Source organism: Gorilla gorilla, chromosome 19 (assembly GCF_029281585.2).
Source record: "Gorilla gorilla gorilla isolate KB3781 chromosome 19, NHGRI_mGorGor1-v2.1_pri, whole genome shotgun sequence".
Classification (NCBI taxonomy): domain Eukaryota; kingdom Metazoa; phylum Chordata; class Mammalia; order Primates; family Hominidae; genus Gorilla; species Gorilla gorilla.
In genome coordinates, this window is record NC_073243.2 from 8,865,311 (window position 1) to 8,877,346 (window position 12,036).

Here is a 12,036-nt window from a genome sequence, read left to right on the forward strand (position 1 = left end):
ATATCTGCACCGCTATCTGTATGAACATGGATATATCTACTCAGCCATCTGGATGAACATGGAAATATATACACCGCTATCTGTGTAAACATGCATACATCTTCACCGCTACCAGTATAAATACGGAAAACCTACACCGCTATCTGTACGAACATGGAAATATCTATACCGCTATTTGTTTGAACATGGAAATATCTACACCGCTATCTGAATGAAAATGGAAATATCTACACAGCTATCTGCATATACATGGAAATATCTACACAGCTATCTCTTTACACATGGAAATAACTACACCGCTATCTCTATAAACATGGAAATATCTACACCGCCATCTGTATGAACATGGAAATATCTACACCGCTATCTGCATAAACACGGAAATATGTACACCGCTACCTGTATAAACATGGAAGTATCAGCAGCGCTATCGGTATGAACATGGCAATATCTACACGGCTATCTGTATGAACATGGAAATATCTACACCGCTATCTGTATGAACATGGAAATATCTACACCGCCATCTGTATGAACATGGAAATACCTGCACCGCCATCTGTATCAACATGGAAATATCTACACCTCTATCTGTATAAACATGGAAATATCTAAACCGCTATGTGTATAAACATGGAAATATCTACACCGCTATCTGTATGAACATGGATATATCTACACAGCCATCTGGATGAACATGGAAATATCTGCACCGCTATCTGTATGAACATGGAAATATCTACACAGCCATCTGTATGAACATGGAAATATCTACACCGCTATCTGTATGAACATGGAAATATCTCCACCGCTATCTGTATGAACATGGAAATATCTTCACCGCCATCTGTATGAACATGGATATATCTACACAGCCATCTGGATAAACATGGAAATATCTACACCGCTATCTGTATGAACATGGAAACATCTACACCGCTATCTGTGTAAACATGCATACATCTTCACCGCTATCTGTATAAACATGGAAATGTCTACACCGCTATCTGTACGAACATGGAAATATCTACACCGCTGCCTGTTTGAACATGGAAGTATCTACACCGCTATCTGCATGAAAATGGAAATATCTACCCAGCTATCTGCATATACATGGAAATATCTACACAGATATCTCTTTACACATGGAAATAACTACACGGCTATCTCTATAAACATGGAAATATCTACACCACCATCTGTAAGAACATGGAAATATCTGCACCGCCATCTGTATGAACATATAAATATCTACACCGCCATCTGTATGAAGAAGGAGATATCTACACCGCTATCTGTATGAACATGGAAATATCTACACCGCTATCTGTATAAACATGGAAATATCTACACCGCTATCTGTATCAACATGGAAATATCTTCACCGCTATCTGTATGAACATAGAAATATCTACAGCGCTATCGGTATGAACATGGAAATATCTACACAGATATCTGTATGAACATTTAAATATCTTCACCGCCCTCTCTATGAACATGGATATATCTACACAGCCATCTGTATGAACATGGAAATATCTACACCGCTATCTGTATGAACATGGAAATATCTACACCGCTATCTGTATGAACATGGAAATATCTTCACCGCCATCTGTATGAACATGGATATGTCTACAAAGCCATCTGGATGAACATGGAAATATCTACACCGCTATCTGTATGAACATGGAAATATCTTCACTGCCATCTGTATGAACATGGATATATCTACACAGCCATCTGGATGAACATGGAAATATCTACACCGCTATCTGTGTAAACATGCATACATCTTCACCGCTATCTGTGTAAACATGCATACATCTTCCCCGCTATCTGAATAAACATGGAAATATCTACACCGCTATCTTTATGAACATGGAAATATCTACACCGCAAACTGTTTGAACAGGGAAATATCTACACCGCTATCTGCATGAAAATGGAAATATCTACACCGCTCTCTGTATGAACATGGAAATACATACACCGCTATCTGTATGAACATGGAAATATCTACACCGCTATCTGTATGAACAAGGAAATATCTACACAGCTATCTGTATGAACATGGAAATATCTACACCGCTATCTGTTTGAACATGGAAATATCTACACCGCTATCTGCATGAAAATGGAAATATCTACACAGCTATCTGCATATACATGGAAATATCTATACAGCTATCTCTTTACACATGGAAATAACTACACCGCTATCCCTATAAACATGGTAATATCTACACCGCCATCTGTATGAACATGGAAATATCTGCACCGCCATCTGTATGAACATATAAATATCTACACCGCCACCTGTATTAAGATGGAGATATCTACACCGCTATCAGTATAAACATGGAAATATCTACACCGCTATGTGTATAAACATGGAAATATCTACACCACTATCTGTATAAACATGGAAATATCTACACAGTTACCTGTATGAACATGGAAATATCAGCACCGCTATCGGTATGAACATGGAAATATCTACTCCGCCATCTGCATGAACATGGAAATATCTTAACCGCCATCTGTATGAACATGGATATATCTACACAGCCATCTGGATGAACGTGGAAATATCTACACAGCCATCTGGATGAACATGGAATTATCTACACTGCTATCTGTGTAAACATGCATACATCTTCACCGCTATCTGTATGAACATGGAAATATCTACACCGCTATCTGTATGAACATGGAAATATCTTCACTGCCATCTCTATGAACATGGATATATCTACACAGCCATCTGGATGAACATGGATATATCTACACAGCCATCTGGATGAACATGGAAATATCTACACCGCTATCTGTATGAACATGGAAATATCTACACCGCTATCTGTGTAAACATGCATACATCTTCACCGCTATCTGTATAAACATGGAAATATCTACACTGCTATCTGTAAGTACATGGAAATACCTACACTGCTATCTGTTTGAACATGGAAATATCTACACCGCTATCTGCATGAAAATGGAAATATCTACACAGCTATCTGCATATACATGGAAATATCTAGACAGCTATCTCTTTACACATGGAAATATCTACACCGCTATCTCTATAAACATGGTAATATCTACACCGCCATCTGTATGAACATGGAAATATTTGCACTGCCATCTGTATGAACTTATAAATATCTACACCGACATCTGTATTAAGATGGAAATATCTACACCGCTATCTGTATGAACATGGAAATATCTACACCGCTATCTGTATGAACATGGAAATATCTTCACCGCCATCTCTATGAACATGGATATATCTACACAGCCATCTGGATGAACATGGAAATATCTGCACCGCCATCTGGATGAACATGGAAATATCTGCACCGCTATCTTTATGAACATGGAAATATCTACACCGCTATCTGTATGAACATGGAAATATCTACACCGCTACCGGTATAAACATGGAAATATCTACACCGCCATCTGTATGAACATGGAGATACATACACCGCTGTCTGTATGAACATGGAAATATCTACACCGCTATCTGTATGAACATGGAAATATCTACACCGCTATCTGTATGAACATGGAAATATCTTCACCGCCATCTGTATGAGCATGGATATATCTACACAGCCATCTGGATGAACATGGAAATATCTGCACCGCTATCTGTATGAACATGGATATATCTACTCAGCCATCTGGATGAACATGGAAATATATACACCGCTATCTGTGTAAACATGCATACATCTTCACCACTATCTGTATAAACATGGAATTATCTACACTGCTATCTTTATGAACATGGAAATATCTGCACCGCTAACTGTTTGAACAGGGAAATATATACACCGCTATCTGCATGTAAATGGAAATGTCTACACAGCTATCTGCATATACATGGAAATATCTACACAGCTATCTCTTTACACATGGAAATAACTACGCTGCTATCTGTATGAACATGGAAATATCTACACTGCTATCTTTATGAAGATGGAAATATCTACACCGCTATCTGTTTGAACAGGGAAATATATACACCGCTATCTGCATGAAAATGGAAATGTCTACACAGCTATCTGCATATACATGGAAATATCTACACAGCTATCTCTTTACACATGGAAATAACTACACCGCTATCTGTATGAACATAGAAATATCTACACCGCTACCTGTATAAACATGGAAATATCTACACGGCTATCAGTATGAACATGGAAGTATCTACACCGCCATCTGTATGAACATGGAAATATCTTCACCGCCATCTGTATGAACATGGAAATACCTGCACCGCCATCTGTATGAACATATAAATATCTACACCGCCATCTGTATTAAGATGGAGATATCTACACCGCTATCTGTATAAAAATGGAAATATCTATACCACTATGTGTATAAACATCTAAATATCTACACCGCTATCTGTATAAACATGGAAATATCTACGCTGCTACCTGTATAAACATGGAAATATCTACACCGCTATCTGTATGAACATGGAAATATCTACACCGGAATATGTATGAACATGGAAAAATCTTCACCGCCATCTGTATGAACATGGATATATCTACACAGCCATCTGTATGAACATGGAAATATCTTCACCGCCATCTGTATGAACATGGATATGTCTACACAGCCGTCTGGATGAACATGGCAATATCTACACGGTTATCTGTATGAACATGGAAATATCTACACCGCTATCTGTGTAAACATGCATACATCTTCACCGCTATCTGTATAAACATGGAAATATCCACACCGCTATCTGTATGAATATGGAAATATCTACACCGCTATCTGTTTAAACATGGAAATATCTACACCGCTATCTCCATGAAAATGGAAATATCTACACAGCTATCTGCATATACATGGAAATATCTACACAGCTATCTCTTTGCACATGGAAATAACTACACCGCTACCTCTATAAACATGGAAATATCTACACCACCATCTGTATGAACATGGAAATATCTGCACCGCCATCTGTATGAACATATAAATATCTACACCGCCATCTGTATTAAGAAGGAGATATCTACACTTCTATCTGTATAAACATGGAAATATCTACACCGCTATCTGTATGAACATGGAAATATCTACACCACTACCTGTATAAACACGGAAATATGTACACCGCTACCTGTATAAACATGGAAGTATCAGCACCGCTATCGGTATGAACATGGCAATATCTACACCGCCATCTGTATGAACATGGATATATGTACACAGCCATCTGTATGAACATGGAAATATCTTCACAGCCATCTGTATGAACATGGATATGTCTACACAGCCGTCTGGATGAACATGGAAATATCTACACCGCTATCTGTATGAACATGGAAATATCTACACCGCTATCTGTATGAACATGGAAATATCTACAAAGCCATCAGGATGAACATGGAAATATCTACACCGCTATCTGTATGAACATGGAAATACATACACCGCTATCTGTATGAACATGGAAATATCTACACCGCTACCTGTATAAACACGGAAATATGTACACCGCTACCTGTATAAACATGGAAGTATCAGCACCGCTATCGGTATGAACATGGCAATATCTACACAGGTATCTGTATGAACATGGAAATATCTACAACGCCATCTGTATGAACATGGAAATATCTTCACCGCCATCTGTATGAACATGGATATATCTACACAGCCATCTGGATGAACATGGAAATATCTACACCGCTATCAGTATGAACATGGAAATATCTACACCGCTATCTGTATGAACATGGAAATATCTACACAGCCATCAGGATGAACATGGAAATATCTACACCGCTATCTGTATGAACATGGAAATACATACACCGCTATCTGTATGAACATGGAAATATCTACACTGCTATCTGTATGAACATGGAAATATCTACACCGCTATCTGTATGAACATGGAAATATCTACACCTCTATCTGTATGAGCATGGAAATATCTACAAAGCTATCTGTATAAACATGGAAATATCAGCACCGCTATCAGTATGAACATGGAAGTATCTACACCGCTATCTGTATAAACATGGAAATATCTACACCGCTATGTGTATAAACATGGAAATACCTACATCGCTATCTGTATAAACATGGAAATATCTACACCGCTACCTGTATAAACATGGAAATATCAGCACCGCTATCAGTATGAACATGGAAGTATCTACAACGCCATCTGTATGAACATGGAAATATCTTCACCGCCATCTGTATTAACATGGAAATATCTGCACCGCCATGTGTATGAACTTATAAATATCTACACCACCATCTGTATTAAGATGGAGATATCTACACCGCTATCTGTATAAACATGGAAATATCTACACCGCTATGTGTATAAACATGGAAATATCTACACCACTATCTGTATAAACATGGACATATCTACACCGCTACCTGTATAAACATGGAAATATCAGCACCGCTATCAGTATGAACATGGAAGTATCTACACCGCCATCTGTATGAACATGGAAATATCTTCACCGCCATCTGTATGAACATGGAAATATCTACAGCACTATCTGTATGAACATGGAAATAGCTACACAGCCATCTGGATGAACATCGAAATATCTACACCGCTATCTGTATGAACATGGATGTATCTACACAGCCATCTGGATGAACATGGAAATATCTAAACCGCTATCTGTATGAACATGGAAATACATACACCGCTATCTGTATGAACATGGAAATATCTACACCTCTATCTGTATGAACATGGAAATATCTACACCGCTATCTGTATGAACATGGAAATATCTTCACCGCCATCTGTATGAACATGGATATATCTACACAGCCATCTGGATGAACATGGAAATATCTGCACCGCTATCTGTATGAACATGGAAATATCTACACCGCTATCTGTATGAACATGGATATATCTACAGAGCCATCTGGATGAACATGGAAATATCTACACCGCTATCTGTGTAAACATGCATACATCTTCACCGCTATCTGTATAAACATGGAAATATCTACACTGCTATCTTTATGAACATGGAAATATCTACACCGCTAACTGTTTGAACAGGGAAATATATACACCACTATCTGCATGAAAATGGAAATGTCAACACAGCTATCTGCATATACATGGAAATATCTACACAGCTATCTCTTTACACATGGAAATAAATACACCGCTATCTGTATGAACATGGAAATATCTACACCGCCATCTGTATGAACATGGAAATATCTGCACCGCCATCTCAATGAACATATAATTATCTACACCGCCATCTGTATTAAGATGGAGATATCTACACCGCTATCTGTATAAACATGGAAATATCTACACTGCTACCTGTATAAACATGGAAATATCAGCACCGCTATCTGTATGAACATGGAAATATCTACACCGCCATCTGTATGAACATGGAATAATCTTCACCGCCATCTGTATGAACATGGATATATGTACACAGCCATCTGTATGAACATGGAAATATCTTCACAGCCATCTGTATGAACATGGATATGTCTACACAGCCGTCTGGATGAACATGGAAATATCTACACCGCTATCTGTATGAACATGGAAATATCTACACCGCTATATGTGTAAACATGCATACATCTTCACCGCTATCTGTATAAACATGGAAATATCCACACCGCTATCTGTATGAACATGGAAATATCTACACCGCTATCTGTCTGAACATGGAAATAACTTCACCGCTATCTGCATAAAAATGGAAATATCTACACAGCTGTCTGCATATACATGGAAATATCTACACAGCTATCTCCATATACATGGAAATATCTACACAGCTATCTCTTTGCACATGGAAATAACTACACCGCTATCTCTATAAACATGGAAATATCTACACCACCATCTGTATGAACATGGAAATATCTGCACCACCATCTGTATGAACATATAAATATCTACACCGCCATCTGTATTAAGAAGGAGATATCTACACCGGTATCTGTATAAACATGGAAATAGCTACACCGCTATCTGTATGAACATGGAAATATCTACACCGCTACCTGTATAAACACGGAAATATGTACACCGCTACCTGTATAAACATGGAAGTATCAGCACCGCTATCGGTATGAACATGGCAATATCTACTCGGCTATCTGTATGAACATGGAAATATCTACACCGCTATCTGTATGAACATGGAAATATCTACACCACTATCTGTATGAACATGGAAATAGCTACACAGCCTTCTGGATGAACATGGAAATATCTTCACAGCCATCTGTATCAACATGGATATATCTACACAGCTTCTGTATAAGCATGGAAATATCTTCACCGCCATCTGTATGAACATGGATAAGTCTACACAGCCGTCTGGATGAACATGGAAATATCTACACCGCTATCTGTATGAACATGGAAATATCTACACGGCTATCTGTGTAAACATGCATACATCTTCACCGCTATCTGTATAAACATGGAAATATCCACACCGCTATCTGTATGAACATGGAAATATCTACACCGCTATCTGTTTGAACATGGAAATATCTACACCGCTATCTGCATGGAAATGGAAATATCTACACAGCTATCTGTATATACATGGAAATATCTACACATCTATCTCTTTGCAAATGGAAATAACTACACCGCTATCTCTATAAACATGGAAATATCTACACCACCATCTGTATGAACATGGAAATATCTGCACCGCCATCTGGATGAACATGGAAATATCTACACCGCTATCTGTATGAACATGGATATATCTACACAGCCATCTGGATGAACATGGAAATATCTACACCACTATCTGTATGAACATGGAAATACATACACCGCTATCTGTATGAACATGGAAATATCTACACCGCTATCTGTGTGAACATGGAAATATCTTCACCGCCATCTGTATGAACATGGATATATCTACTCAGCCATCTGGATGAACATGGAAATATATACACCGCTATCTGTGTAAACCTGCATACATCTTCACCGCTATCTGTATAAACATGGAAATATCTACACTGCTATCTTTATGAACATGGAAATATCTACACTGCTAACTGTTTGAACAGGGAAATATATACACCACTATCTGCATGAAAATGGAAATGTCAACCCAGCTATCTGCATATACATGGAAATATCTACCCAGCTATCTCTTTACACATGGAAATAACTACACCGCTATCTGTATGAACATGGAAATATCTACACCGCCATCTGTATGAACATGGAAATATCTGCACCGCCATCTGAATGAACATATAATTATCTACACTGCCATCTGTATTAAGATGGAGATATCTACACCGCTATCTGTATAAACATGGAAATAACTACACCGCAATCTCTATAAACATGTAAATATTTACAACGCTATCTGGGTAAACATGGAAATGTCTATAGTGCTATCTCTATAAACTTGGAAATATCTACACCACCGTCTGTAGAAACATGGAAATAGCTATACCGCTGTCAGTATAAACATGGAAATATCTACAACGCTATCTCTATAAACATGGAAATATCTTCAACGCCATCTGTACGAACAAGGAAATATCTACACCGCCATCCGTATGAACTTGGAAATATCGACACCGCCATCTGTCTGAACATGGAAATATGTACAAAGCTATCTGTATATACATGGAAATATCTACACCGCTATCTTCAGGAACATGGAAATAACCACACCGCTATCTCTATAAATATGGAAATATCTACACCGCCATCCCTATGAACATGGAAAAACTACACCGCCATCTGTATGAACATGGAAATATCTACACCGCTATCTGTATGAACATGGAAATACATACACCGCTATCTGTATGAACTTGGAAATAACTACACCGCTATCTGTATGAACGTGGAAATATCTACACCGCTATCTGTATGAACATGGAAATATCTTCACCGCCATCTGTATGAACATGTATATATCTACACAGCCATCTGGATGAACATGGAAATATCTGCACCGCTATCTGTATGAACATGGAAATATCTACACCGCTATCTGTATGAACATGGAAATATCTACACAGCCATCAGGATGAAAATGGAAATATCTACACCGCTATCTGTATGAACATGGAAATACATACACCGCTATATGTATGAATATGGAAATATCTACACCGCTATCTGTATGAACATGGAAATATTTGCACCGCTATCTGTATGAACATGGAAATATCTTCACCGCCATCTGTATGAACATGGATATATCTACACAGCCATGTGGATAAACATGGAAATATCTACACCGCTATCTGTGTAAACATGCATACATCTTCACTGCTATCTGTATAAACATGGAAATATCTACACCGCTATCTTTATGTACATGGAAATATCTACACCGCTAACTGTTTGAACAGGGAAATACATACACCGCTATCTGCATGAAAACGGAAATATCTACACAGCTATCTGCTTATACATGGAAATATCTACACTGCTATCTCTTTACACATGGAAATAACTTCACCGCTATCTGTATGAACATGGAAATATCTACACCGCCATCTGTATGAACATGGATATATCTGCACCGCCATTAGTATGAACATTTAAATATCTACACCGCCATCTGTATTAAGATGGAGATATCTACACCACTATCTGTGTAAACATGGAAATATCTACACCGCTATGTGTATAAACATGGAAATATCTACACTGCTATCTGTATAAACATGGAAATATCTACACCGCTACCTGTATAAACATGGAAATATCAGCACCGCTATCAGTATGAACATGGAAGTTTCTACACCGCCATCTGTATGAACATGGAAATATCTTCACTGCCATCCGTATGAACATGGAAATATCTGCACCACCATCTGTATGAACATATAAATATGTACACCGCCATCTGTATTAAGAAGGAGATATCTACACCGCTGTCTGTATAAACATGGAAATATCTACACCGCTATCTGTATGAACATGGAAATATCTACACCGCTACCTGTATAAAGACGGAAATATGTACACCGCTACCTGTATAAACATGGAAGTATCAGCACCGCTATCGGTATGAACATGGCAATATCTACACGGCTATCTGTATGAACATGGAAATATCTACACCGCTATCTGTATGAACATGGAAATATCTACACCACTATCTGTATGAACATGGAAATAGCTACACAGCCATCTGGATGAACATGGAAATATCTACACCGCTATCTGTATGAACATGGATATATCTACACAGCCATCTGGATGAACATGGAAATATCTACACTGCTATCTGTATGAACATGGAAATACATACACCGCTATCTGTATGAACATGGAAATATCTACACTGCCATCTGTATGAACATGGAAATATCTACACCGCTATCTGTGTGAACATGGAAATATCTTCACCGCCATCTGTATGAACATGGATATATCTACACAGCCATCTGGATGAACATGGAAATATCTGCACCGCTATCTGTATGAACATGGATATATCTACTCAGCCATCTGGATGAACATGGAAATATATACACCGCTATCTGTGTAAACATGCATACATCTTCACCACTATCTGTATAAACATGGAATTATCTACACTGCTATCTTTATGAACATGGAAATATCTGCACAGCTAACTGTTTGAACAGGGAAATATATACACCGCTATCTGTATGTAAATGGAAATGTCTACACAGCTATCTGCATATACATGGAAATATCTACACAGCTATCTCTTTACACAAGGAAATAACTACGCTGCTATCTGTATGAACATGGAAATATCTACACTGCTATCTTTATGAAAATGGAAATATCTACACCGCTATCTGTATGAACATGGAAATATCTACACCGCTATCTGTATGAACATGGAAATATCTACACAGCCATCAGGATGAACATGGAAATATCTACACCGCTATCTGTATGAACATGGAAATACATACACCGCTATCTGTATGAACATGGAAATATCTACACCGCTATTTGTATGAAAATGGAAATATCTA